Here is a 15,392-nt window from a genome sequence, read left to right on the forward strand (position 1 = left end):
CCTGCACCTACCCAACCCCTTCAACAGCTGGGCTTGTTGCTGGTTTCTGTCCAGGGCTGACTGACTAGGGTGAGGGGATTGAGGCACTTGCCTTGGGAGAAGTTAAGGGAGGTATCAAAAAACTTGGTACTCAGGATAAACGAGGTTGCTTTTAAAATTCAAAATTGATATAAAAAACTCCCAATAGGAACAAAATATATAAAGGCGGCAACAGCCAGGGTTGGACTTAAGTCGGAGACAGCAGAGAAAAGGTGAAATGGATGGCCCATTGGGAGCTGTTGTGATCCATAGGATCTGCCTTGGTGTAAATACTTCAGTGAGGTCCCTCAATTCGTGACTTTAAGTCGTTAACAAGTTGTCTGGGCCTCAGTTTTCCTCTCTGAAAAATGAGGGTTTAGATTGGCAGGTTCTAAGATTTGGTTCATCTCTCCGTCGGGGAGTCATACCGCACCCCTACCGGAACCTGGCACCTCACCTCCCATGTGTCAATTGAGGAGTGTTTTTGGCCAGAGGGTTTAAGATGTCCCTCCAAACAGTGTTTATTAAGAAACACGGGGGGGGGGGGGGGGGGGATCTGTTCCCTTAGCAAATATTGAAATAAATCATTTTGTGTGGTGGTTAAGCTAAAGATATATTCAGTTACTGGCTCATGGAACCACTTTTTCCATAGATCTGAGTCTTTGCTCTTCAGTTATTAAACTTTTGATTGACTCAGTCATCTCATCCCCTTCAGTCCCTGTTGCTTACTATTGGCTTCAGATTATTTTAAAATTGAAATGCTCAGAACTATAAGATGTCCTGAGTGTCAAACCCCCTTTAATGTGGAATGTTGGATATATGGTTTTTAATTAAGTTTTAAATAGCTGTTTTGGTCTGTCAGCTTATATGACAAGATTGGACATTTATACCTTCAAAATAGTCCTCACTAAGGGTTGGTGAGTTCCACAGTAAGAAATGTGCCATAAGATTGTTCCATGTGGTGTATGTGGTGTTTTACATGAGTAGAAAGAGAGAGAGAGTAGGTGTAGGCACTTATGTGTGGGAGAGATTTTCTAATTTTCCGAAGGATGGTTTGATCTAAAAATGTGAAGAAGATTTACACTGAAATTTTAAAATAAATTAAGATATTCATTTAGTATATTTATTCATACTAAAATAAATTAAGGTATTGCCGTTCACTTGTTTAAAGAAAAAAATGGTATATAAAATTGTTTGCAAAACTGATGATTATAGAATTGCTCAATTGATAGACTATCCAATCACCATAACGCTTTTTATGAAACTCCAAGAAATGTTGACACAAATAACTGGTTTATCAAATAACTTGTGATTTTGCACAAAATCTTTATGTCCTTATTTTACAATTCAGATTTTTAATTATTTTTAAGTTTGATTCATTTACCTGCCTTAAAACAACATCAAGTCATAATTGTGAGCACATTGTTCAGCCCCTTTCTCCACACGTTCTCATACTAGGTATAAAAAGCTTCTTTTTTTTTTAGTTGTAGTAGAATTTCCTTCTTGACCACAAAATATGTTAGTTGAAAAAGGGTAAGATAAAGTTCATTTTGAATAGAAGGAAAAAAACAATGAGAATTCTATCCATTGGATATACATTTTTTTAAATCTGCCATATAAAGAAAAACTGCTATTAAGTGTTGTGGATGTATATCACTGTGCCTACTGGAGGGGGTAGAGTTGTGTACATAACTATTTTCAATGTGTTAGTAGATATTCTTTATTCACTTGATAAAGTGGAATCAGTTGTTTCTGGCAATGTAGTAGGTGTATTTGAACTTGTGTGTCCAAATCATGCAATTTGTTAAACCACTGAAATACATGCGGAACTAGGCTGGGTTTGATACTAGTACCATTACTGATCTAACCAGATTATTTGTCTGGTATTTTGTGCAACCTGTCAGTAAAAAGTTTGAAAACATATCACCAGACTGTTTAGTTATAAATTTATAAGCTATGTAAATACATTCTCATGTTAATATATTGTATATTTTTATTATACATAAATGGAAAATTTCAAAGGAGGGGTTGAAATAAAAGTCCTCCTATTCTCAGTACACCACAATGGCTTGTTCTGTGTGGCCCAAGGGCTTGCTGTCTCTACAGACCACTGGCCCTACATTTCAAACACTCTTGGAACTCAAGCCTGGAAAGGTGGCATTTTTAAGATAATGACTGCAAAACACCTTTAGGGGCTTGCTTGGTTTTTTTTTTACTTACTCGGTTATGTCTGTTCTTTCGAATTTTGACTTCCTATTTGAATAATTGCCTCTGCCCGTCACTCACAATCTTTGTGTCTGCTCCTGGTTAGTGTCCCTGGCCTTCTTAACTTGGCCACCTCCTTTCCTTCCTCCAGGTCCTTTAATCCAGCCCAATGGGCCTCTTCTTCATGCCTAAAATGTGTTTTGTGTTTTTCTTTTTTCTGTATAAAAAGTCCAGGCCTTTTTGTCAAACTTCACATGGCCTTCCTTGATATCCTTCAAGGCCCAGTTCCAGTAACAACACTGCCTGTTTATGTCAAGGCTTCCACGACTGCTCCAGCAGGAGCTGTCATACCACTGTTTTTGCTCTGATTTCTGTAATTATGTTTTTTCATGTGCCTCTTGTTACTCCAGCTAGCTTGCAGTCTGCTTGAAGCTTGAGTTTGAGACTTACATCTGTCTACCCTTCCCAATGAGTCCGGCAGAGTAGGCACTTGTCTAGTAGCATTCAAAATGCTTCTTATGTAGAGTGGTAGTTGGATCCTGAATCTATACGAGAATGAGTTGAAAGCTGTCTGTACAAAAAATAGCTTTGCCCAGAAATTTTGGCTCTTTGTGGACATGTTAGGATTCTTCAGCAAGTCTACGGAACCCAGATTAAAAACTTGAATTGAGAGAATGGGTCCTTATGCTAAAATTCAGAATGAACTCTATTTGATTTCACTAGATGTTTTATAGGACTTTAATTCTAGTAACCTCATCTAACCGTGGTTGCTCAAGTTGTTTTCCTTCTGGAAAAGTGATTTATAGTCAGAGTATCCACTGAGGCTTCTTTTTTTTTTAACTTTTTTTTTTCCACTGAGGCTTCTTAATGGGGAGTTTAATTATAGTAATAGATTTGGGTTTATACTAAAAAAAAGAGAGAGAAAACAGAAGTAGCATGTTGCTAAGGTCTGGGCTTCCATGTGAATTGTGTGTGTCAGTTACTATCCCTGGAACCACTGCTTATCTCCTAAGGTCAACCACAGGCCTGATAGAGTTGTAGTTTGGATAAATTGAATGATAAGTTTTGTCCAAGGCATTAAACTTGATTTACTTGCCAGGTTTCTTAATAGTAATGATTATACCCATTAATTATTTACTTACAGTCTTTACATAGTCCCTTCGCCCTCCAAACATTTTCTTAAGAATTTCAAATATACAGAAAAGAAGAAAGACATATTGTACAGTGAACACTCATATGTGTACCCACCTATATGATACCGAGTCAATAAGTAAACATTTTGTAATATCTGCTTGTTAAATATCTTACATAGAGCTTTTGCACCCCCACCCCCACCCTCCCCTATATGGATAAATGAGTAATTTTGGAAAACTTTAACTGTGGAAAACTTTAAAATGGTTTGTTAGAGGGCTGAGCATTCCTCTAGCTATCAACTCTGTTTTAAACTGATAACATGGAGGAGGAATTTTCTCTAAATACATTTTAAGAATTCTATTTTAATAGTTGTTTATAATGTTTTATAACATTTTCCTCCTGGACTTGCCCTTTGTGTTTTTGGCATGGTTGTATTAGGTGATCCACAATTATGTATGGTGTTACAGTACTTTCTTTTTCAGCTGCTGCCTGAAAGTGAGATTTGTACTTAAGACAGGAAAGGCAATTTCCCTCCCCAAGCCTTCCTGCCTTTGGCCCTGTGTAGTGCACCTTTGAGATGCAATCATTATATTTGCTGGGGGAAATAGCTTTAGTGTTGATAGGTAGGAAAACTGGGAAATAATTGTGCAAAAGGACTCTGACCTTGGACTGTGTGGCTGGAAACTGTCCTAATAAAGAAGTTAAGTTGGCCTCAGAGGCCGTGGGTGGTAGAGGGGTGTGAAATACCAGAAAACAAAACCTCTTTGAGTACCCCTCTATGTGGAGGAGGCTCTCCAAGGCAGGGGGCCTCCTGGAGTGCAGCCTCAGTCCCCTCTTGATGCCTTGAGCAAACAGCCAGTCAGAGCCTCTTACAAGTAAGGTGACCAGCCAGTGTATTGACACGCACAGACACAATAGAAAACTGCATTAGGAGGCGAGCCTTTGGGATTTGCAGTAAATATATTACAGAACACAAGTGACTTGCCAATACTGCTTGTTTAGCAGTTTGCAAGGGCAATGACAGTATGGATTTTTGAATTAGAAGGGAAGGGCTGTTCTTTCTCTGTGCGGGAACATCTACTTGATGGCTGGGGAGAAAATTGATTTTAGAGAACAAAATGCAGCCGCCTTTATATGTGTCATTTGAAAGGCTTCTATGGTTTAGTGAGTGAAAATAAAAAAGGTTGCTTTAGGTTTAGGGAAGGGGGTCTTAACACTGATGTGCATCTAGGTCTGGTATGGAGAGAATAAAGAACGGATGGGCCACCGGGATGGAGGAAGGGCAGCGGTCCTGTGCAGCCTGCAGCTACAGGTATCCATTTGGGTCTCTAGCATTGTCTTTTTCAGCTTTGGCTTTCAAAAGTCAGCTTTGTGGGTTTAGAGTGAGTAGTCATAGTCCCCATCCATTGAGTTCCCACATGCCCTAGGAATTGTGCTATAGGAGTGCTCTGTAAAATCCTTCTAGCCCCCCTGTTCCCTCCTGTGTAGATATTAAGTATTCCTCCTTACAAAAGAGTTAATAGGCTAGTAGGTTAGGAAGGAAGACAGCATCTACCCTACAGGATTGAATGCGTTTCTTTACACAGACACAATGGTGCCTGGCACTTGGGCACTCTGAGGATAGCTCTTCTCGAAATCTGTTATTGATCCATTTAAAACTCTATCCTGTTGTTGAATTCCAGGCCACACCCCCATCCTGTTTTTTCCTTCCTCCCTCCATCTAAATTATTCACTATTTATTATTTTCCCTCAATGACTAAGTTTTTTATTTGTTTCCTTCCAAGATCAGAAACATTTATCTTAAGGCTCAAAAGGAAACTTCTTTAATGCAGAAACTTTTTTTTAATGCAGACCCCATTGGCAACCTGTTGTCTAAGGAATCCAGAGGAATTAAAATACCCTACTTAGGCCAAACAGTAAAATAAGCCCTTGGAAGGCAGCAGCCTTAAGTAGTTAATACAACTACCAGTGAAAATAGAGTTGTGTTGAGTTTTTTCATTTACAGGAATAGATGAACAACAAAGAGGATTTGGTTCATTTTACTGAAGTGAGTTTTGGCAGAATAAAGGATGGGAGGTGCATTTCTGATTTTTTCCTTTTTAATGTAATGTAGAAAATCCAACTCTTAATTTGTCACCCTGAAAAAAAAAAGGGGGGGAAACAGGGGGTGGGTAGGAGGGTGCGTATGAATTACAAGGCCAGGTTGTTGCTTGGTTAGAGACGGAAGTTGTTTTTCAGCCTTGATGATGTCTACCTTTTGGTGAGGTATATCTTTTGGCTATGAAAACTTGTAAGGTGCTTTGCAAAAATTTGAGTAGTTATGTTCTTCATGTACATCATGGGCTTGAGATTTTTGTGTCCTGTCACATTCACAGCTTCTGCTCTGTGCTAATTATTTGGGAAAGCAGGGGGGAAAATGCACAGGGGAGGAAAGCAGGGCCATTGGAATTGGACATACTGGAATTTTAGGCTCTTGTCTGTTATTGCCAAGTAGGATGCAGTAGAAACTTGTGTATGTCTATTGGGGATAAAGGAAGGCACAGCTGAGACAAATTGTGCAGGTACCTATTCTCACACTTGCTTAAAAGCTCAACTGCCTGACACCTGTGTGCTGAGAAGCTCCAGGTTTCTGTCTCTCTGTGTTTAGCCTGAGGTGGTCCTGAAGTCCTGAGTGTCTGTAGGGAAAGCTTGAGGTTCTTGACAACCCCCTCAGCCTGGGTTCCGGAGCCTTTTTCATTTGTAAGCTGACTGGCTCTTTTACGGTGTCTGGACTATCTCCTTGCACAGCTACCAAGAGATTGGACTTGGACCACTGAAGTGTATCCAACATCTGTACTTTTTAGCTGATTAAAGACCAAAATCATACCAGTAACTCAGGAGGGGATCTGCTGACTTTTGAATTTTATAGGAAATCTGTATTCTGTAATTGACTATCCTGAATGCTGTGATGTTTGTGAGTTAAATGAAGTATAAAAGGTGTCATATTTTGGCTACTTGGATTTCTCTAAGGGTATAGGGACTTTTTGAACTGGTTGCTAAATCTGTATTCTTACATCTTGACTAATGGATCCAATATGACTTATCTCCCTAACGAACCTCAGAAACATCAATGTCAGCATACACTATAATCTTGTGCAGCCATTGTTTTGGTCATTATTTTATCACAAGGTCAAATATCCCTGCAAAACTGATTTCTTTTTTATTTTATTTTTTTCTGATTAGCTACTGGAATTACTCTGGTCAGTTTCCCTCAAAATACTGAAATTGCTCAAGGTTTATATGGAATGAGTACCAATTGTTGCTTCTCAAAACAGTATAAAAGGGAAGAGGCTTTTGAGTAGACTTTGCACTGTGAGAATATTGGTATTGACACCATTTATAATTTGGAGGATAGTTTAAAGACCAGATTCTACTGTTTGTCGCATACTGGTTAATATGGCTGTAAAGAGGAGATGAATGTGGCTACTTTTCCAAGTCTATTACTCAGGAGGACTGTAAATTTGATTGGCTGTTACAATTCTAGCAGAATCATTCGATTTGAGAGCAATAGAAAGATAAGATATCCAATTACCCAAATGATTTGCAGGGTTAGCCAACGTTGTCATGGAGACACGAGTTGGAACAAATTAAATTTTAAGCAATAAAATAATCTTAAAGCCCGTCTGGGAACAAGAAAATTTGGCAGTGGCACTTACCTGAATTGAATCGTAGCTTGACACGATGTTGTTTGACATTGATATACTGTGGGGGCCTAAACTTATATATATGGCACAACATTCCCTTAAAAAAGTAGCTCGGCCAAACCAGTATAGGAGAGTGGGGAGTATTAGTATAAAATTGGGATATTAACATTGATTCCATGGCTTAAATGATAATTAGGCTCTGGGTTCCCATTTTGTATTTAAGGATTGAAGTGCCTTAATAATGATTAAATAGCATTAATTGGACACTTGAAAAAAGATTGATTTCTCAGCAGCATGCAGTGTTGGGAACTGCTGCTCCCTTTGTGTGTGTGTGAACAGACATAATAGAATGTGGATGTCTTTTAGTGGGGGGTGGAGGTGTAGGTATGCATATATTTGCATGTACGAATAAGGAGATTTTGACTTGCTCCTGCGCTGCAGACGATTCTCTGTATTCATTACAATTTTTAGTAAGCTGCAGGACTGCTTGCAGACTAGAGAAATTGCCTTCCAAACTTTAGCCAATGACCCCAAACCTGAGTAAGCGTCACTCTGGGGCTTAGAAGGTTATTTCTCCCTATTAATGTATTGTTTAACTGGTTCCTGGCTTGTGCTGCAGATTTGAAAACAGCCCAGCAGCCCAGAAGGAGGGAGGGCTCTTTATCCACATGTCTATTAGACAGATGGAGACGAAAATTGGTCTGAGGTCAAGCCATTTGCAGCGTTCTCACAGCCTTCGATTTTCCTCTCATCCTCACCACAGATCATCTCAAATGATTCAGTAATGACCAAAAGTGCAACCTTGACCTTTATTCCCTGGTGAATTACTGTGTTTCACAGTCCAAATGGCAGGAAGTCTATGCTGTTCTTCCAGAAGGAGCTCGGCATTATTGAACCAAGCCAGCCCTGTGGGAACCCTGTGAGGGCAGACCAGCGTAACACAATCTGTGGGTTAAATTTGGTTTCTGGTGCTCTGGGAAACGAGAATTGACATGTCCTGAACCCACATAATTAATGGAAGGATATCTAGGATGCTTTCTAAAAACACGAGCACAGAAATTGATTTGTCTACTTGTAAAATAACTGGTGCATTACAGGAATGGTAACTTCGGGTGGCCCCTCCTTTATAAATCATTCTCACTTTCATGATTTAGTTGTTCTCCCTTCTCATTTAATAGCTCCCCAGTATATCTTAGACTCACATTGCAACAGTTTAAAATTGTAAATTGTCATGACCGGACATAAGAGGACCCAGGGCTTTTCTTTGGCATACTTTTAATTATATATATTTTTGGACAATCCATGCAATCCTGAATAAATTCTCATTCATACAATACACATCCCCCTGAAAAGTAGCTTGGCTGTTATCTTGGAGAAATTATTTTTCTCTTGCTTAGATTTCTCTGTGGATTGTATTATGTGTTGATTAGTTTTTTTAAAATAGTAATTTAACTTGTATTTAAAATGATATTCCTGTTTGCCTCCACCTGCATAGCTGAGTTAATATTCTGTGAATCTTTAATATACTAGTGAAGTTTGTCATCTAGGATCCTTGTATTTAGCATCTTCTTAAATACTTAAAAGCTTTTCCAAAAGGTTATGCTTTGAAAATTTTCACCAGCATTTCAGATTTCATTTTAATCATGAGCTAAGATGCTTTGAGAAAACAATTTTTTCTTCACTGCTGACTTCATTGTGCACAAGTTTTTTTCTACCTCAGTGGCTCCCAACCTGTGATGCCCATGCTTTCTGGGCACAGCTGTGCACGCTTTTCCTAAAGCAGAGGCAGGCTCCCAATTTGTAGTGGAGTCCCCTCCCTTAAACAGTCTTCTGGCCACTCGGATAGTAAATTGCATTCTGGAGCTTTTCAGGTTTCTTGGTGCATGATGTTGATTGAAAAGTAAATTACAGGTTCCAATTGGGAAGGCCCAAGAACCTTGTCTTCCTTCCCAAGATACCACCTCTCCAGTGACTCAGATTGTGGGGGAGTAATGGTCTGGGTGGGGCTTCCAGACTGAGACTGAGTTGGGGGCTCAGTGGCTTTGCCCTGGGGCTTCACCATCGCTGATGTCTCTAACTTGTGGCCATTCTGCTTTGTGCCACATGGCGTCCTGGTGGAATAGTTGCTTTCCCTAAGAAGTCGCTCTGGGAGTAGAGCGACCGTGTCACTCATGTGTAGCAAAAAAATTAGGGAGCACTGTCCACGGTCACCTCAGGCAGGAAATTCCTTTCCCACTATCTGGATTGGCTAGAGATTCCAACCTGTTAGGGAACTATTCATGCCAAACCTCTGAGCCAGTTTTCTCCAAAGAAGATGTGGGGAGCAGGGCGATGGGAAATGCTCAAACCAATGATCAATAGTGCGCTGGTGGCTTGCTTTGTCATGCTGGAAGGTATGGAGCTAGTGATCGCAGACGGTTGGAAGTCAGTACCAACCAAAGACAGGCCTATGAGGTAGTTACAATGAAGAAGTGTTTTTAATTTTATTGCAAAGAAAATAACATTACAAAATTTGAAGAAAGAACCTTCTCAGAAACCCAGTTTTCAGAGGTAACTTGATTTTTGCGTACTCCTGGGCAGCCTTTGTCTCTACATATTTTATTTTTATAATTGTAATTTTAGCCTTCCTGCAATGATGATGACGTAGTCAGCTTTTCCTCCCACTGATTCTGCTATTGTATGATATTATCTAATTTCTTAAGAACTCCCTCATGACTAAGACCTGTGAAGAGGGTGAAAGGTGTGTGTTTGCTGGGATGTGTTTGAGGGGAGGCTTGTTCGCCTTCCCTTCTGAGAACAATAGGTGATGACTTCACAGAGCTGCTCTGTGATTCACCCTACAGAGTTGATTCACCCTACCGAGTTTGTCTTAAAAACCTTCTGTGGCTTTACAGAGTGCATTTTCCTTTGAGGCTGCCAAATGCTGTCTTTTTCTATCACGGGACAAGTCAGTATGATTTCATGTGAACAGCACTGTCTGAACCCCATAACAAGGGCTTCTGAATAATGGAAATGTGCTGTTTAGGCACCAAAACAGCTGCCATGCTTTTGTCAAGGATGCATCTTTACCAAAGTGACAAATTAAACCCCAAATGCTCTGCTTGGCAACAGTTGGGTCAAAACATTTAAGTCATTAATTAGAAGGAACTGAAGGGGGGAGGTGGAATTTACACAAATACACAGTGTTGCAGACTCAACTTCATCTTGGAAATGCAACTGAATTCTTAAAAAAAAAAAAAAAAAGCGCAGCCCTCAAGTGGGGCCAGCCAAGCTTGTCATTTGCAAATAAATCAAAAGACCATCATTGCTGGAAGGGGGAACCAATGAATAGAGTTGCTTTGTCATTCTTTGATAGGCCCCATATTCAAGCCTGCTATTAAAAATGAATGCATTCAAGAGACTCTGCATTAAGAACATAAACAATTAAGGGCACTTGAGTTGCTCTGCTGAGAGCTGCCACGAAGGAGATACAAGAGCAAGAGCTTTCTCTGGAGATGCAGGCCCTGCAATCTGTCTCAGGAGGAGCCAGAGAATGGGAGCAATTAGTGTTGCTATCTGCGCCCCTGCAGCCTTCAGCAGGTTTCCCCCCTTTCTCTTAACCCCCTCCTTGTTTCCAAAGAAGCCACAGTGAAGGATGAGCAGTGAAAGGATAGAGTCTGCGCCCAGTTGGAAAGGGCTCAGATTTAGAATGCAGTAGGAGCTGCCAAGTGAGGGGGAGATGGAACACAAAAGTTATTATCTGCCAGTAATTGGTGACTTATGTTCTGATTAATTGAGCCACTAAAGGGTTTCTGTCATCTGGTACCCTTTGTTTTGTTTTAATCATAGGGTTTAAGGAGGGGGCGAGATTACATTGCCATGGGTGGAATCATTTAAATGAATATTGTTTGAGGTTGTTTCCCACAGTAGGCAAATGTGTTCCGACACCCCCGGTTTGTGTTCTTGCCTTGGCCTTGTTTTGTAAAAAATGCGTGGCGAAGGCAGCCATGGCATTGTAGCAAGGCTCTGGAGAGAGGCAGGCCTGGTTTACCAGCCCACTTGTTTAAACCCTAGTTTCAGGGGACCTGCTCAGATTGAGGATTTGAGAGTAGGTGTAAGAGGACCTGCAGTGTGCTAAGCAATAGGCTCTGCCGCTGTTGTGGTTAAGGGATGACAGCGGTTCTCGGGCTGTGGTCTTGGTCCAATAACCACACATCACCTGGAAACTTGAGAGCAGTGCTGATGCTGGGGCCCCAGATCTCCTGACTCAGAATCTGGGAGTGTGACCCAGCTGCTCACGCTTTGGCAAGTCTCTCGGGTGATTCCAAAGCATTCTTAAGTTTGAGAATCCCTCATAACCTCATTACGACCTCAACTTAATGACACCACAAGTTCTTTTCATTTGGATTTCCCCAAAATGTGATTAGTCAGTTTATTGACACAATTCTATTTTAAAAGAAAGCTACTCTGGTGCATTAAAATTTAAGGTAAAATTAACCCTTTCATGAGGTGTATGGTGGGGTAGTAGTAAATCTGGTGAATATTGGGTACTCTAAAGTAGGTCTCTAGGCAAAGGTTCCCCCACCCCCTCCAAAGTAGACCACGGTGTTTTAGGAGATTATTTGCAGTGTTTTGCATCTGTCATTTTGGGTATGTGGTTTTTATTCAAACATCTTGACTTTTCTCCAGGTATATAAATGTCATCTGCAGGAAATAGAGATGTATTTGTAGATGTGATTTTGTGGATTTTGCTCTATTGGTGGGCCAGATTGATGTTAGTGCTGATACACTAACACTCTCTGCCTGAGGAGAGAACTAAAGTGCAGTTTGGCTGTGACTTGCTTATCTAAGGTTCACAATTGATAACCGAGGTCCCTTGTAAAATGCCTACTTAGCTTTGCAGAGTACTTACACCAGGGCAGTAAGGATGCAGTGCCCCTGTTGTTGACAGATAGGTACCATTGTTTGGCTGAGAGACGGCATGGCCTTGGCCTTGTGCTGTTGCAGTCCTGTTTGGGTTGTATTGCTTTGCAAAACAAAGCTGAACTTATCAGCTTTATTTCTGATCTTGAGTATGTCCCAATTTTCCATTTCCGCTCCTGGATAAAGGACTAGGCAAAGAATGTGGCCTCTGATCTTGCTTTATGATCCTGGGCAAGTCATTTCCTGTAGACATCGGTTTCTCCATATGTGACGTGAGGATTGTAAGAGGGCCAGGCGCCCACATGGTGTCATGGTTTGCCAGCATTGTTGTGACTCAGTGCCACTGTCAATCACAGAGGTGGTGGGCCCGACCATCCTTTTCTCTCTTTCCAGTTTAATAATAGAGTTAGACAGTAAATCAAAGGTGGTGTTCACAAGGTCACTGGAAGAAAATAAAAAGTCACCAGTAACCCTTCCCCACAGCATAATCACCGTTTTTATTTTGGATATCAACAGTCCTTGGCCACATGCATATGTTGTGAAAAAACACACAGGCACACTAACATCACGTCTTTGTTCTCCTCCTGCTTCATCTGGTAATGTGTTGGCTATTTAAACATCATTATCATACATGTGACTTTAATGGTTACTTGCCTTGCCTTTGGGTCTAATACTGTTCTCCTAGTATTAGACAACTGATTTCTCAGGAGGGCAAATGTTAAGATTTTCAGAAATTCTGCAAATGTTTGTGATGTGTTGAACTGCTGTTACATCTTTACCTGTTTTTTCTCTTTTGCTTTGAAATCAGTGCTGCAGTGAACAGCTTCATGCATGGAATGCTTTTCATTTGAACTATTTCCTTAAGATAAATTCTTAGCTGTGGGAAGCCTTACCAAAGGGTTTGAATAATTTCATGCTGTTAGAACACATTGCCCAGTTGCTTTCTAAGACGACTACCAATTTACTCTATCATCAGTAATGTTATGATGGTTTTTGTTTTCCAGAGGACTCATCAATGTTGGATTTCATTAATTTTTTTAATAAACTAACTTAACTGGTGCAGAATGACCCAGAGGTGGAACATTTTTTCTGTATTTAACATTGTCCTTTCGCAGATTCAGAAATTTCTAGTCAGAAGGGATTTAGACGTTATCCATTTTCCTTTGTGTGCGTTGTTTTCATATTATTTTTTAAAAATTCATTTCGGGGAGAGAGAGGGAGAGAGGGATAGAAACATCAATGATGAGAGAGAATCATCCATCGGCTGCCTTCTGCATGCCCCTACTGGGGGTCAAGCTCGAAACCCAAAACCCGGGCATATGCCCTGACTGGGAATTGAACCGGCGAGTTGATACTCAACCACTGACCCACACTGGCTGGGCTTGTTTTCATATTCTTGTTTGTCTATCTGTTGCCAGACACAGGAGGAGGAGACAGGTGGGATAAAGGTCCTCTGTTCCTGTTTCCATTTCTTCTCCAGGCCATTTATTTAGAATTCCCAGGAAAGATGGTGTGGCTTTTGATGTTTTTTGGGCTTCCTGCTTGACTCAAATAAAAAAATCAGTTTGCCAGCCCTCAGCATAAACAGCCTTTTTTATGATCCATCAATTTGCAGTTTAATGGTGATGGAGTTTCCCCTCCCATAGCTGACTTTGGGCAAGGTGCCATTGGATTGCTTTGAGACCATGGACAATTACTCTTAAGCAGTCCTCACCTTGTTTTGAGCTTCAAATAACATTCATTATACATGACTCTGTAGTGGAGAAGTGAGCAGACATTGAGGAGTGACCTCTTCTGTTTGTAATTAGACTACGTGTAAGGCGTATAAGAAGGTGGAGAGTCTAGCTTTTAGGAATCATAAAATCCTAAAACTTAAGTTCAGATGCACAGAACATGTCTTCAGTTTAAGAGTCCTGCAAAATACACCCGGGTTTGGTTCAAAAGCTAGCCTTCGAGGTATTTGATCATATTTAGTTAAAATATGTGAATCTAAGTGTTAATAAGAAACAACAGGCTCAAAATGGAGTCACTTGTGTTAAGGCTCACATTGGCAAACCAAGACGTAATAGGTTTTTATCCTCTCCCAGGATCATAGCCATTAACCAGTCAATAGCAAAAATGAGGTAATCCAACTGATAGGCCCCCTCCATTCCCCTTAGGTGGGCAACCTTGCCTGAGAACAGTACGTTCATCCCTAATAATTTTCTTTTTCCACCCCCTTTCTGCCTTTAAACACCTTTCCTTTTGGATAGCTCTTTGGAGCTTCTTTCTGTTTGCTAGATCAGATGCTGTCTGCTTCATGACTCATTGAGTAAAGCCAATTAGATCTTCAAATTTACTCAGTTGAATTTTGCTTTTTTAACATAAGATGTGATTTGTTACTGTAAACAGCCTTATTCGAACACTGTTTAGTAACAGTTTGTCTGGTTGCCTCTTGATCATTGGGTGCAAGGGGATTCCGTTTTAGACAGTGAACCATTCCTTAAAAGCACATGTGGGCAGTGTTCTTGGCAGAGGGTGCAGAGGGGAGCTGTGTCAAATGTTTAGTAGGAGTCTTGTTCTCATGCCTCCTACCTTGTCGTGTGGAGAAGACATGGGTGCTGAAAGCTATTAAGAATCTGTATGGTAGCTTTATGTTAGATGTGATTTTAAACCTATGGACTTACTAGTAGTGTATCAAAGGACAGCAAAGGCTGTGGAGGATCTTGAAGGGCCAAGAGAAGAGTTTGTTTTCTGGTATTACTGGGGGGAAAGGTAGCTTTCAAGTTGATGTGAGGTTGGCCTTGAAGGATTCGGTTAATGCTCTTTGCAGTAGTTCAGCTGGAGTTCACATGTTAACTTATTTGATTTTGATGAAACACTGAAGTGTAGTAGATTGGTGATAAGAACTGTGGCCAAGCGGTTGAAGTGATTTAAGGACACCTACTAGTAGTACTGGTTTACTGAGATGCAAACCCAAGTTTTTGGATTATGAGGGCCAACTCTGTTATAAGCAAGTCATTAGGAGAGCTGGCTTTGGCAAGGGAGAATAAAAGATGGCTCTGAACAGATAATTTGGATACCTGCTTCCTGTTGTCTCAGTGAATGGAGGCTAGCCAGGATGATAAGGCCTGATGTTGGGGCCTTTACCCAGCTGGTTAAGTTTCTGGGCACAAAGGTTCTATGCAAATCTGGTTTGGGCATAGCTCTTGAACCTGACATAATGTTGTTGCCTTATATGGTGTCAGAAATACAGGCACAGGGAAAGTTTAGTTATAAGTATTTATAACTATTAGCAGGAACCAAATACGGCTTCAGCTTTCATCAGGAAAATGATTTCCAGGTGGAAAACACAGTTAGCCTGCAGTTTTTTTTGTTGGAGTCATCTAACCTTTGCAAGAGGTAGAAAGCTGTCTGAAAAGCTTACAGAACTTTCTTAAAACCTGCTTTAGCAGGGCCAGATACACAGCC

General features: G+C 40.6%; 1 protein-coding gene across 6 annotated transcripts in view; it reads left to right on the forward strand.

The window, feature by feature from the left end:
* Positions 1-15,392, forward strand: part of TLE1 (TLE family member 1, transcriptional corepressor) — an 85,519-nt gene that overhangs the window by 8,972 nt on the left and 61,155 nt on the right. The gene's annotated exons all lie outside the window — the stretch shown is intronic.

The sequence above is a fragment of the Cnephaeus nilssonii genome (genome assembly GCF_951640355.1).
Source record: "Cnephaeus nilssonii genome assembly, chromosome: 14".
In the NCBI taxonomy this organism is placed as follows: Eukaryota; Metazoa; Chordata; class Mammalia; order Chiroptera; family Vespertilionidae; genus Cnephaeus; species Cnephaeus nilssonii.